Below are 15,213 nucleotides of genomic sequence, written 5' to 3' on the forward strand. Positions count from 1 at the left end.
CTGTGCCGGCCCACGGCACTGCGCCCCGGGTGACTAGCAGGGACCGGGATTAGCTGGCTCTGCAGCTTAGGGCAGGGAGTTCAGTCTTCCCCTTCTGTCCTCTGGGAAGCCCTCAAACATCATATTCACCAGGAAAAAAAAATCAATTTTTTAAAAAAATCGGTTTTTTTAACCAAAAGACCCATTACTCTTATAACCCTAAAAACAACACATGATGAAAAGTTCTTACAAAACAAATCTTTAAATTCCAGCCTAGCAGAGCATCCAAGTGCACAGTGAAACCAAGACAAACACAACACTGCTCTCTCCTGAGAACGCACATGGTTTGAAAATCTCCACTGTTGCTCTATCCCAGACAATGATTCACCCTCCCCGCAGGGTCTGACTTGCCCCCGCACATTTCGCAACTGCTTGGCTTTATAACAGCCTGCTTGCACACAGTGACTCCTCGCAGATTTCTCAGCTCACTTGTGAGCGAGGAAGCAGCAACTAATCCTTTTAATAATGATTTTCCTCTTGCAGCATTTCTTCTTGCTGGTCACAGACTTATTATTCGCAATGACCCTTTCCTGCCTCTTTTACGCCTTTGTATGCGTTTCCTTTGCATTCTTGACCTGTTCCATTATCATCTCCACCTTTGGCATTGTGAAGAGGAATGCTGATGTGAAAGGGAGAGCAATTGTTATTCTCGTGTCCAACAGCTCCATCGGAAGGACGTTTGCAAGGAACCTGGATAAAGCAGGTTTCAGGGTGTCTGCTGCTCAGTGGCTTCCTCGAGAGGAGGGGACAGCTACAGAAGAAGAGTGGCCTTCAAGCTTGGAGGTGGCCCAGCTCCACGTGACTGAAGATGAATACCAGAAGACAGTGAAAACCTTCATAGAGAACCACTTATCACTGAAAGGTAATTTTTAGGGCAAACTTGTGGATATTGTCTACACTAGAAATCAAAACGCACAAGACTGAAATTGCTGTAGTTCATCAGCAAATGAGGGAGGCAAGAATGCTTTAGGAAATGTGTTATAATACACTAACTGCATTGCATTTTGTTGCGCAAAACAAAAATTTTGCAAGTGTCCTGCTGAGGGGAGGGCTGTAAGTACCTCTACTGGGGCATCTCCCTGGTTCCTTCTAGGTGAATTAGCTCTGCTATCCAGGAGTCTCTGTCCTCACAGACATAATTTTACACCTCTTGGGAGCAACAGAAAATTCAGCCTCAGCCACCAGTGCTGTTACCTCACTGCCTGCAGGGCTGCAGGTTTACAAGGGGCCAAACCTCCTCTACACTGAGACGCTACCTAAGGCACGACTGAGCAGTGAAGCTCTCTCACTGCCTTCCCATGCTGTCTCCTTTCCTCTCCAGCTTATCCATCCCTCTGCTCCTTGCTCTTCTCTCTGTGGTTTCTCCGAGGCTCCCTTTGAGGTCTCCCCAGGGCAGCCTCTCTGCCTGATCACGCTGTGCCGAGATCTCTGAGAACATCCGTATCTCACCACAACAAATAACAAGACCCTTTGCATTGCTGCCCAACACTGGAAGTTTTCTTTGTGCTCCCAGGCTCTGCAGAGGAAGGACATTATGACATTATGGAAGTCAGAGCACGCACCATGAAGCCTCCCCTTGCGCAGACACCATTCAGAGAGGTGGTAGGGAGCCCTAGACAATACCTGCTGCTAGCTACAGCTATTCAGGACCCAACGACATAGCTTCTCACATTGCTTTTGTCCTCAGAAGCATCCAGCAGACCAGAAGTGCCTGTGGTCAGTTCCTATGTGACTTCATATGGCCTGGGACCCATTTTCCCCATTCCCTAGCAGCCTGCAGGCTCCAAGACTGGGTGCCCTGCACAACAGAGGGCTAATTTAGCTAGTAATTTAGTAGCTAGTAATTCACTAGCTAATTTATGCTAGTAAAATTATTCTGGTAGTCTAGTGTAGGATCCATGAGGTTCTGCATTTAGGATCTCCTGCATAGCGTTCACATCACAGATGGGGATGTTAAAATGTATTTCCCGAGTGTTGACCCAATTGCATGGCAGATCAAAGCACTATGTTGGGGAGGAGGGAGAAAAAAGGAAACCTCACAGTTTTCTTGGATTTCTTTGTTAACAGTTTCAAGTGAGTACTTGTGTTTATTCTGCAAGACTGGAGTATTTTTGGCATGGATTGAGTGAACATGAACACCTGCCACCAGCTGATAATACAACAATTTAAACCAAATCAAAAGACTGTCTTGGTAGGTCCCCACATGCAACAGGCAGGTTGGGCAGCAGAATGTGGACAGGGAGAGGAGAAGAGTTTGTGCTGTAGGGACAAGACATGGCAGAACCATGGTAAAACTTCCTCCATTTAAAAATTTCTCTTGTGCACTTTTTGTGCATGCAATTTTGGGTTTCCAAAGAAAGGAACTTTTGGGTTTGTTATGATTTTTTTTAATAACTTGTCCCCAAAGGAAATTTTTACCACCATAACTTTGCTAATGTAACTAAAAAGACACTCGTTTCATATAAACACAGCTTTGAAATGCATCTTAAACGCCTTCCAAATTGATACAATGTGGAGAGAGAATCCCCTGATCATGGTTTCTTCTAGAATTAAAGTAATTATAACAATTAAAATAATTAAAACTAAAATAATTCATTTGTTATCCTAATTCAGGCCCATAGACCCGAATTTTCAAGTAGGCTAGTACCTTTATTTTGTGGTGGCAGTACAAATTAAGTAAGGTGCTATTAGGTCTAAAGAGATCATAACACAAAGGTACAGAGAAATGCAAGTCAGCCCCTTTCTAAATTCATAACACGTGTTTTGTGACAGCTTAACTTTCATAAAAGGCCTTGAGTTCTTCTGGCTTTTAGCTTCTGGTACCTTTAGATCCAATTAAGTTTTTTCTGTGACCAAGAGGTCAACAGAGGTGGTGGGGGGAAATAGGAGTCTTAATCGCTCACCTCCAGCAGCTGAGCTTGTACTATCAAATATTGCAAGAGCTCTTGGCACTGTGTCCAAGTGCTCTGGGATGGAGCTGCTTGAGAAATTGCTGTGCCATGATGTTCTTTGGGCACATTGCCTGGAAATGTGCTGGCAATTGTCTCATGATTTTCAGGACTGACTGCGGGGAGGGTGGGGCAGGGCAAGAAGGAAAAAAATATGTGGAGATGGGCAAGACCCGACAGACAGCAACCTGACCGGACTCCAGAAGAGTTCAGACAACCAGAACGCTGGGCTAACTAATTTCTGTGGCCTCCGTTGCTGCAGCACTTTTGGGTTCACCTAATCACACACACGCGCCCAACAGACATGGGGCTGAAATCAGTATTTACTGTGCCATGCCCAAATACTTGCTGCCTCAGGCTTTGCCAAGATGAGCAAGCCCCAAAAAGCTGTCAAGTGACCCTGCCCTGCCAGCCTGCACATAGTTCTGCTACCCTAATTAAACTGCCAGGACAAGACAGGATGGAGAAACCACTGTTTCACATCTAGACTCAGCCTTTCTCATGGTTTAGAGATTATTTGAACTATGTTTTTTCTTCAGTTGCATCCAAAACTCTTCCAGTGTCTTGAGAGATCCTCTCTTCTCCTTTTGGGGTCTTGAATGTCTCTCAGGTCTTTCTGCACTCCAGACAATACTCTATGTGAGCAATGCTTCTGGCTGTGCAGCACACCCTCCCCCTGTTCATTCAGATCTCTGCTATGCTGACATTGATTGCAAGAGCCCTGCTGATTTTCATAGGGTCAGGATTTCATTTCTTGTACCTGAATCTCAGCAAAGACTTGACCACTGCTGGATTCTTTCATACTTTATCAGCTTCCCTCTGTTCCAGCCCATTAGGTAGGATGGGCAATACCTTTTTCACAAGTAGAGAAATAACTGGTGCAAATTAATAACATTAATTCCTAAATAATCTTAGGTCCCATATCTGACAGACTCTCACCTCGCACTTCACCACGGTGTTGCAGACTGGTGGGAAGTGCTTGTTCTGAGGACTCCAAAGGGCCTGGAGAAAGCTGCCCATGCAGACAGCTAGACCAGTGGGAGATAACAGACCGTCATCCTTGGCCATCTGTCCTCATCCCCATGGTGCTGCTGGCAGAGTAGTTCTCATAACCTCTTCCTAGGTCAGTCCAGGCACAATCATCTGGATCATTTGATCAATTTAAAGAGGTAGGTTTAATTAATCCAGCTGATTACTCTCTTCTTTATATCATGGGACATTCCTGCAACCTCTTTGAGCAGAGCTCAAACAAAAATTAACCTGTTTTTCAGGTTTATCAAATCATAAATGCATGTGGTGAAAAGGTCTTAGACGCGATGTTTTGTTACAGTCAAATAATTTCATATGAAGAAATGATCCAAATGAGGGCAGCAACAACCAGCAGGGGCAAGTTTGGCTAATCCCGGGCAAGGATGGATACACACAGCTGCAGTCACTTGCCCAAGGCTGTGTACTGAGACACTGGAAGGACTATAGAGCGTGCTGAAGTATCAAAACTTCTTGCAGCCCAATGGCCTCTTGGACACTTTCCACCTCTTCTAAAGGTCAAGCTGCTTTTTCAGTTCTGCTCTGCAGTGGGAAACAGTGGTAGATGCTCCCATGGTACTTTAATTTGCCTTCCGCGTCTCCCTCAGCATCCACCCACTTTGGTTAGTCAGACAGTTTAGTCCATGGAGGCAGAAAGCAACAACCTATGGTTGGCCTGAACAGGAGAGAGAGACATGTAAAACACTCCCTTCTGCAGTGGGTGCACTGTAGAAATTCTTTTGCTTCCTCAGCATGACAATGTGGCAAATCAAATTATTTTATTAGAATGAGATCTTTCCTTACTCACTTTTCCGAGCTACGGTCACCTCAAGCTAAAAGGCCACGCTGTACTGTCATTCCTAAACTTACAACAGAGGGAAAGTTCAGCTTTTTTCTGCAAGACTATAGCTTAGTGCTCGGCACAGGCAACGAAGAGTCACAACCACCTGCCATTCTGTCTCACTTCAGAGACGGATCAAACAGATGTGATAATCATTGACTGCAATAAACTACAAGGGAGTAAGAATTATGAATGACTAAAGCAAACGAAATCATATACTCATGCAATTTTAAAGAGTACTGCATTATTTAACTTCACTCAGCTACAACAACTGCAGGCCACCTTGGATAAATCAGGCCATTTTCCAGGCTGCAAATGACTATGCTCGGAGTTATGAGTCAAATGATTAATTTCTGTAGCTACGCTTTTGTGCCTTTAATACGGGTTATCCAGAAGTCTTTCAGAAAACAGCTTGCAACTATATTGCCTTCCTATCTCCTGGGGATTTATCAAAACTAGAGAACTACTTTGATACAGCAGCTATCAGGGCTATGTAACAACTCAGAGAAAACAGATCTCATTCTGAAACTAGGTTGGGAGCAGCTATTTATTTTAGGATGAAGGGGACCTTCTCATTCAAAGCTTCTTTTTTGAAAATAAGAATCTATGCACCACCTATAGTCGATGTGCTTTTTCCTTTTTCCAAAAGAAGCTATGCATCAACACTTCCTGACACTTTATGGGAGTTTTCACATCCCTGAAGCGCTTTTGTAATTCTCTTGTTTCAACAGACTTCTCTGCCAGGAGCCAAAGACCCTGGACCTACACATAAAACCACATGATTAAAGAGTTACACAATCCAGAAAAGCCGAGGCAACACTTCTCATCCATCCCTCGTTCATTGCCAGTGGGCAGAGCCCATGTAGGTTCAAAACCTCCATCTCCCCATCACATTGCTGCTGCTCAGGACTCCGTGTGATATGGTTTTTAATCCTGGCAGGGGCCAGTCCTGTCAACTAGCCTGACCCGTATTATACAGGCCAGAGAACTTGATCAAGATTTCAAAAGAACAAACCAGGCAGGCAGCCATGCGTGAATACATGGGCAGGGAAAGAGGGAGCTGAGTTGTGAACAGCAGGTTGGGTTTGCTGTAAAATGCAGCAGGTGCCCGTGAGCCCCGCCGTGCACATCAGCCAGCGCTTTGCTTGTCTGTTTGTTGCTGGCTAGAGGATTGCTGTTTGCAAATCGAGATCTTTAAGCAATAAATAAAAAATGCATATTGGTCTACTGTATATTAAAAAGCGGGTTATTTTACCTGCATGTTTCAGAATGTGGTGCCATGCTCCTCACTAACACCAGCCATGCGTTTAATATCACAGAAAGAGAAGGAGGTGAAAGAGCCACACGCTGCCATGGCCTTTTTTTTAGCTTTCTGCCAAAACTTAGGTTTGCAGGCAACATGAACAGAAATGGATCATTTCTCAAAAAGAAAGCAAAAAAAGCCCAGGTAATTGGATACTTATGCTATACTGGCTCCTAAAATTTGCCAGAAGCTTTCTTTAGGACCATAAAGCAGTATCCTCTTTATACTGCCCCCACTTCGTTCATATGAATTTTACTCCTGCAGTGTAAGTTTATCTTACAACAATCTCCAGACAAGAGTTTCATTTCCAAGCTTCATCAATCATTAAAGAGCACAAGACTGAAGAGTATTTTTAGAGATCACCAGAACGATATCTATATTTATGGCACATTGTTCTTGAAAGAAACAATGCATTTTAAGGCAATTGCAATAGTAGGGTTAGAGATATAAGGTAAAATAAAAACAAGGTTATATGGGAAAGTATTTATTTATCACTTATGCATGATGCTAAACTAATCTCTGATCCTGTAAGTCATTGGAAATATTCACAAATGCAACATAACCTTTATGCTGATTTTAAATGTCCCAATCAAGAGCTTAAATTTGCACCGGTTTAGAAACATTGACTTACATTAACCAGAGCTGCACAGCTTCCGACCAGAGAAATATTTTGGAAGAATACCAGGATTAGAGCTCAAAGAGTTCTACAGATCTATTTCTCCGCTAGAAATAATGACATTTTTCTGAAAGAGTATTTGGAGTGTTTGCGTGTACCTGTATTTTTTTTACTCCACCCCTCACCTCAAGCCTTGAGGATATATTTCCAGAGGACAATTTTGAGAGGGAAAGGAAACCAAGTGAAAGAAAAGTTACCTGCAATACTGACTTCCCATGTTACAGTGTGTAGTGATGTAAATTTTCTCAACAGTTCCAAGAAGTATACTTAAAGACTTAATTTAAATTATGTAGTGAGACTGAATTTACAAAGAAAAGTATCTCTGTATATGATAAATCAATACTTCCTGGATACATACAAATAAATCTGTTTTATTACAGAACTCCCAAGTAGAATATTTTAAATCTACTCTCTTGAAATTCTCCATGCAACTGACGGGCCGTTTCCCTGACACTTTCTATGCTGTGAAGTCCCAGGTAACATGGAATTTCTGTGGCACTTTCAGTAGGAAACAGTGGGCAGGAACAAACTCTTTGACAAAGTTCCCCTTGCTGCAGCACAGAGGACTTGGCCAGACCCATGGTCAGCTCAGCCCCGGGAGCTTTGCTGTTGGCAATGAATTAATTTGTCCTCTGGTGTCCTGAGGAGGATCTGGGAGGAAATATCCAGCAGGTACAGCCTGTGCTACTAAAGCTCTTAGAAATCCCAGCACAAAGCCTAATTTCATCCCAAGTAGGTTACTTCAGTAATATCATCTTCAAAAAAATGGCAATAGTTTAGACCAGGCAACAATCTCCCACCAGAGGTTTAAAACAAACAAACAAAAATTAACCTGTTTTTCAGGTCTATCAAATCATAAATGCATGTGGTGAAAAGGTCTTAGACTTGATGCTTTGTTATAGTCAGTCAAATGATTTCATATGAAGAAATGATCCAAAAAGACAGAGCCTTCTCTCCGTTCTTGGGTGGTTTTCCCTAGTTTCTGGGACTACATTTATTATTTGCTATGGTTTGGACAAGTAGTTTGAAACTTATGAGCTGTCTGATATGAAATTATCCTGCCAAACAGCTGCCTCAGGTACCATTTAATTTCTAACCCCAGACTAGATGGAGTTAACTTTTTAAAACAATGGACTGATGAATAACAAACAGTTACTTTCAGTAATGAATAATAATTGTATTTCCTCCTGCAAAAGAATATTTGTCATCAGTGCTTAGAACAGATATTTATGCCTGTATGTCCAACTGGTGCTACATCTAACTGCTTTCCCCATAGGCTTTTCCCTATAGGTCTCAGCGTTTGTTTAAGTTCCATTTTGCCTCATCGTGAAGGTGAGAACACAACATATGCACCACACAAGTTCATTCAAGCCTTTGAGCTAAGCCAAAATATAATAGCCCAGAAAGTTTTGATTTGTATAGCCCTTCCAAATATTTTTTTGTATTTGAACTGCCTTTTTACTATAAAAGCCCAAATGCCTCTTCTGCATTAGAGCCTTGCTTACCCCACTCCCATTTTAAGTGGTCATCATTAAATTAATTGATATATCATCAATGTAAAGCTAAAACTACTTTCAAGTTACTTGCCTTGCATTCTTTTCCTCTGGCCACCTATGTGGTTTCATATTTACCTATATTAAAAATGCATTTTCTCTCTTACTACCCGAGACTCTTGCACAGAATCGGGAACACTTTTAGTCATCATCAGAGATTTGAATTTCCATCCTGCTTTCAATTTATGGAGAGCACATTTTCCAATGAGTAAACACACTGATGGAAAATTCCTGAACAGTTCCAATAACCCTACATACAGCGTTGGCTAATTTACCAGGTAGCAAACGGCAAAGGGAGGGACCACTCCCTTCTTCTCCATTCATTCAAGAGCAGCAGACTTCAGGGTTATATAAATAAGGTCCAGAAAATAAAAATATTGGCAGAAATATGAGAATAAATTACAGCCTGTAAAAATAAATGTCTAAAATACAACAGAAGCGAAGTCCCCAAATCCTTGGATGCCAGAAAGAGAGGTAGCAAAAGGAACACTACTGTCTTCCATTTGCTCTCTTTAGACCTCTCTAGCAGATTCTTTTATTCATATGACCAGCTCCAGGGCACAGGTCTTGTCTATCTGTGTCAATCACGTGGATTCACACTATCTGATGCAAAACAAGGCAATGCACCAACTCTGCAACTTAAACATGGGAGCAGGTAAAAGAAGGCAGTCATATCACAGTTTTCTAAGAAACAGAGAGGCAAAATGTTGATGCAGAGAAGATTGGGGACAAGGCGAGTCTTTTTGGGGATGTGCCACAAACCATGGTTAGCCCCAGCATAGCTACCATACAGCTGGCATGGCACTTCATTAGTCAGATACAATAAATGAGATATATGAAAAATATCTGATATACAAGAATGACATAATGAGTTAAGCCATGGGATACACAGTTGGGTTCAGGACAGATGTGGATCAGGGGTTCAGCCCAAGTCTCTTTTCTCAGGGCCAGCATTACAGGTATGAACGGACAGATAACAGGAGCCGAGTACCACCCACAGCACCTTTGGTTCCAGCTTTCGGATATCTTTACAGCTCTCGGCAAATGCAGCACAGAGAAGGATGACTCTTGGCCAGAAAAATTCATCTAGAGCTTTCCTTGGGCTGTCCCCAGAAAATCTCCCACAGAGTTACCTTCCTCAGGACCATATTCTGTCTCTCTTTCCCTAAAGCAAGGCAGGTCACTTCTTTCCTGGGGCAGGAGTCACCGTCTCAGACAGCTTTAAGCAGCCTCCAGGTTTGAAGGAAATATGGTCCCTTAAGTAGACACTGCCTTTTTATGCCTCAGAGCCCTTTGGCACCCTGTCAGGTAAGCAAACAGATAAAAATCCCCTCTCAAAGATTATTCACTACACCACAGACAAACAGGCCCCAGTTCTGATTCATTTGCCTCACAGAGTAGAAAAGTTTTAAACCTGAATTTGTCCCTGTACGATGTCCAGATGCAAGAATTTACCATTACGCGCCATAAATAAGTGCCATAAAGAGAACAAGTCCCAGCGAGTGATGTTTTCTAATAAATGCCCTTTGATTTTTCCTCAACAGTATTTCTTGGAAAACACTTTGCTTGCTTTGCTTCTAAGAAAAGTAATTTGCTAATGTCTGCCTGATCATAAAATTGATTTGACCTTCTGCAAATAATCTGACATCACGGCGTGATGCTGAGCCTTTTGAAGTGCATTACGTTGTCCATACAGCAAGGCTTTCTCCTATTTATTCTGTACAGCCTGTTCATATAACTGATGGAAACGTTTCCAAAGCTTTCATAAAAATAACTTCAAGCAACTGTTTAAAAAAAATAAAGAATTTGAAATTCCAGTGGAATATGTAATAATAAATTTCAATGGTTGCAGGGAGGAAAAAGAGTCTTTTCACCAGCTCTACTTCTAAATCTATAAGTCTTGCAAACTATGGCCTCCCGCCTCCCCAGTGAGCAAGTTTTTAATAAGAATTAGTTGCAAGTGGCAATATGTCAGCTGTACCTGTTATGTCTTCAGAGAAACATCATGATGTAATTTAAGAATCAGCTGTACGAGTTAACTCAGCTCATACCCTGTTAATTTGGCAGGCATGTATGGACTGATGAAGAAGCCATCAATCCTGATATGGGAAGAAGAGCCAGACACACGCAGGTTACCCAAGAGAAAAAATTCTTATAAATGTAAGAAGGTTTTCAAGGCTCCAGGTAGGAACCACTTGTAGCAGTCAAGTAAAATTGAATATATAGCATTTCTCTATGTCTAGATGAGGGGGAAAACATCTTTAAAATATCTTAGCCAGTAAGGTTTTTTTCTTAACATTGTTTTCAAAAACAAAGTCCTTGTTTGTGGCCACTCCTCACCAAGGTTGGTCATCGTCAGCTTGTGTTCAGAGGTGTTAGCTAGTATTTTGGAAAACTCTTGCTCTTGCAGGCTGGGCTTGTAATTAAGAGTGCCTGGGTAGTACAGAGCCAACATGTGCAGAACCAGCTCTGCAAAGCCCCCACTGTCCCAGGGACCACCTGAGCTCCCTCCTCCTGGCATGGGAAAAAATAAAACCTCACAGCTCCCACCAACAAAATAAAATTCAATAGTGGGCAGCACTGAGTCTTTATCAACTAGCAGAAATTCTCCTGGTTAGCTCTTCACACAGAAGCTACTGCTGCCTCAGCATTCACCAAAAGAGGTTTGTTGTCAGGCCTGGCTGTTCACAGGAAAAAAGACTTCCTGATTAGAAAGAACCTCCTAATTAAAGCATGACTTTAATCTAGTTACATGCCATGTTCATTTATAGTTATTTACATTATAAATTTGTTTGCCTTACAAACAGTATTAGTTAGTCGCATGCTATGTCCATTTGAAGGTGTTCCTCAGCCTTTTAAGAGCCTCGACACAGGAGTCAGACTCTGGCCTCAGGGAGGGAATGACTCTGGCTGCAGAGTCCCAGTGCACTTTCCTTTCTTAGTAGAGAGGAGAACAACAACAAAAGCTGTAAGAGCTGTAAGCTCTCCTTCATGAAATAGCAGAAAAAGTAGGTATCTTCTCCTCCTTTCCCAGGTTATATGTACTAGATGTGGAGTATATCACAAAAGCAGACAGGTAAATAACCAAGAAATCTGCCACCTAACTCCTTGAATCACCAACTCTACCATTGCTATCCACAAGCTCCAGATCCCAGCCAGCCATCACTGGGCGGCACCAGCCTTCTTGGCCACCCCGCTCACCATTACTTAGTTTAGATTTTGGGGGTACAGTGCTCACTTGCCCAGCGTGGAGGGAGCTCAGCTTGTGAGCAGACCCCTTCCTCACCCAAGCCATCCTCCTGTCCCCACAGCCCCTGTGCACAGGGCACTGGGGTAGGAGTGGGACAGGAGAGCAGTGCCCCTGGGTTGTTTGCTCTGGGAATCCAAAGCCAATAAAGGCTGTGCTGAAAATGCCTTTTTTTTTTTTTTTAAGAGATTAATGTTCTCTTTTGCTGTTGAATTAGTGTTTGAAACAGCAGCACTTTTCTGTTTGCAGCCCTCTGTGTTGCGGTCCTCGTTTGCTCACTGAACAGTGTCCTGACTTCCCTGAAGAACAGAAGCCTGCAGCTCCTTGTGCCTCTGCTGAAGTCCAAAAACTGAGAGGTGAAAAAACATGCTCACAGCTCAGGTACATGCACCTGGTGGAGAGAACCAGCATCTCCTGCAACGGCAGCTCTTACCTCTGCAGGGACACAAAGGGTGACCCAGCCGGTAGGAAGAGGGATGGGGAGGGCTGAGAGAGCAGCCCAGGAGCAGCCTCCTCCCTCTCCATACCCCAACACCAGAAGGATTCTGCTTTTCTGCACCAGTTTGGCCCTGAGGTTTCCAGCCTGGGGCACAGCCACCTACAGCCAGCACCCTCAGGGACAAAGACAAACTAAATTTGGCTTGTGTTCCCCTTACCTGGTAAATGCTGTCCTATCCTAACCAGCTGTAAACTCACAGCTGTCAACACTGGTGCTTGTTCACATATACAGAGATCTCACATCATATCAAGTGATGTGACCCAAATGTGCATTAAATAACTAATATAAATACTGACACAAAACCTTTTGCAGGGTCTGTCAGGGACTTCAGCAGGGGGTGTTTACCCAGAGCTCAGTCCAGCCCTGCAAGCACTGCCTCCAAAATCACTGGGAGAGCAAAGGGACGGGCTCCCCCAGCAAGAAAGCACAGGCAGTGCTTTAGAGCTGCTGCTGGGGGAGCAAATCTTCTCTGAGCTCTGCAACCAGAGAGCCAGAGCTGCAGAGGATTTAGGTTGGCAGCAAACACAAGATTAGCCAAGCTCAGTCTCCAACACTGAGGCAGAGCATTAGCTGCTCGCTGGCATCTCGCTTGGAATTTAGGAGGCACAGAAGCTGCTTTTAAAGGGCAAAACAAAAAAGCATATCCTGTAGCTTGTTCACTGCTGGATCATCTCTCCCCCATTCCTGTATTCTCGCTGCTGCAGGCTGTGAATACTCTTGAATTACATTTAGTCCAGCACATGTCTAGGAGAACAACCAAAATGGTCTATTCCCCAACATCCCTGCTTGAGACAAAGCACCCAGAGCCTGCTGTGATTCACCCTGTTTGTTGATCCAGGCTTTAGGATGGGGAAAAAAAAGGAGCAATACAGCAAATGAGATGGATCCCCAGGTGTCCCCAGTAGCTGGTCTGTTCTTTTCTTGCTAAAGAATAGAGGGTCCCTTGCTCTAACATTCTACCTTCAGGTGTCTAGTTCTCAGTAGCACCTTTGCTTTGACCTTTCTGAATTTTGGATCAGGGCCATAAAACATTCTGCAGGTGCTATGTTGAACATACAGGTGAAAATAAAGTCAGTCCCTCCCACTGCATTGTGTTCAGCAGTGGCTGCTGTAGCAGCAGTGATGCAGTGCAGGGCTGATGAAGGAGGGAATGCAGTAAAATCACAGAGTCTGAATGAAGTCAGTCAAAATGACTGAAGAGCTAAAACTCTCACAATGTCTTTCAGCTGGGAAGGAAACCCACAGAGCACTACATCTTAACGCTGTCATGCCACAAAGGAAAGATGCTATGGGAAGGAGCACAGCTGGGATGAGAAGTGACAAACTCTTGGCAGGGGAGGATTATGAGCAGCAACTTCAATAGCAGGACAATGGAAAGCTGTGCATGAAGACAGAAAGCACCTGCGGAACCATGAGACAGGTCTTCAACTCCCTTGGAAGTCTAATCTGTAAGGAAGAGGACACCGTGACACTGAAATTTTGGGTTGTACAGTATCACGCTGTACTGTACACACAGGGATATGCACATACAGAGAAAAAACATGGAGTGAAAGGAAATAAAGGAAGAATGCTGCTAAGAAGAAAAATGCTAGGGCTTGGTTTTCATTATCTAGGGCCAGAACTCAGAACTGTCTGATGGATGATAAGAGGTGTCACCCCCACAGGGAGCTGGGTCCAGAGGGAAAAAGGAGAACTTTCAGAACAGCTTCTCTAAGACATTAAACCAGTTTAATATCAAGCCAGACTGAAAACAAACATTTTAATTCCAGAACATCAAAACATTGGGAGAGAACATGCTAAAGTAGAAAATTCCTGAATGAAAAGCTTGGGGTTTTAGTCTTTACACATTTGGCAAGCAACCCATTATATAAACAATGCCAAACCCATATATTCTGCAGAATGTCCCAGGAAAGATTTCCTTTAGCCGGAACACCATTTTGAGGCAGACCTGTCAACTCCCTTGGCGCGTAATCCCATTCTGTGCACATAACCTTGTGCAATTTCAGCTGATAACCATCATTTTCTCCTCCAAACTATTGCAGGAGACATGTGTGGGCTGCTACAGGCTATTGCTTTTCCCCCAAAGTGACCTTGACTCAAAGGATGACGCCTGCTTGTATACACAGCAGCATTCATGGTCTGAAATTACAGACATTCTGTGAGCAAAGCTCCTGAAGACTTCAGTGGAAGTTTTGCTTGCCCGAGGACATAGGGATGGCCTACATTTATTTACAAAGCTCTCCAGTCCATTGGGATACAGAGAACTACTGTGCACAGGCATAAAATTATGACTGTGAGGCAATACGACCATGAGATAAATTATAACTGCACTTAAAAGTGTGTTTAACACAAATTAGCTGTACCAAACTAAAGTTACAGACTGTTGAATCTAAGGGATCTGAAAGCCCAGTTGTTTGAATGGGATTTGAATTCCTTAAATAGTCTCAAACATTTCATCACTAATGTATAACTGGAAAAAAATAAAGTAACTTGTTCCTAAGGTCTACAAACCTAGCCAAAAGATCTTGCCAACATCTCTTGGGACATAACCCTCTCACCCATACTGTCATTAAAATGAGAGATTTTCAGAAATCACTGAAAAAAGTCCAAGTTTTGATGAAAATCGTCAGGAAAAAACAATTCCCACAAATGTTTTGCAATAGATCACTTTGAGTCATTTGAAAGAAAAAAAAAAAAAGTAATCGGGCTATAAGTCTATTTAAAGAAAACAAACCTTTAGCTCCAAACCCTCTGTCCTACAATTCAGAACAGAAACAACTGATCACCCAAGACCTGTGCTTTCTCCCTGACGCCAACTGCAAAACTTCCATTTTTTGAAGCTTTTTAAGAAAGCACAGAATTTGACTTCAAATATAACAGTTCTTCCTGCATAACACAGTAACATTATTTCCCAATGGAACCAAAATGTTAGTGGTGATGGAGAAGCAGAGGGAAGCTGGTTACATTAATGCATCCTTTCACCATCTGAAAATATGTTAATAATGAATCTATGAGCCAACACTATTTCTTCCTGGATATCTGTGTGCCTGTCAAAAGACACTAAACCAGCATCCCCCTGGG

At 43.0% G+C, this 15,213-nt stretch overlaps 1 long non-coding RNA gene across 1 annotated transcript; it reads left to right on the top strand.

Annotated features, from left to right (window-relative positions):
- Window positions 1-463: 463 nt before the first annotated feature.
- On the top strand, window positions 464-14,772 carry LOC309438014. The gene is made up of 4 exons (XR_014183706.1): window positions 464-901; window positions 10,454-10,570; window positions 11,883-12,014; window positions 13,359-14,772. It is a non-coding gene; the product is annotated as an uncharacterized lncRNA (long non-coding RNA).
- The last annotated feature ends 441 nt before the right edge of the window (window positions 14,773-15,213 follow it).

The sequence above is a fragment of the Streptopelia decaocto genome (assembly GCF_964273445.1).
Source record: "Streptopelia decaocto genome assembly, chromosome: 3".
Lineage (NCBI taxonomy): Eukaryota > Metazoa > Chordata > Aves > Columbiformes > Columbidae > Streptopelia > Streptopelia decaocto.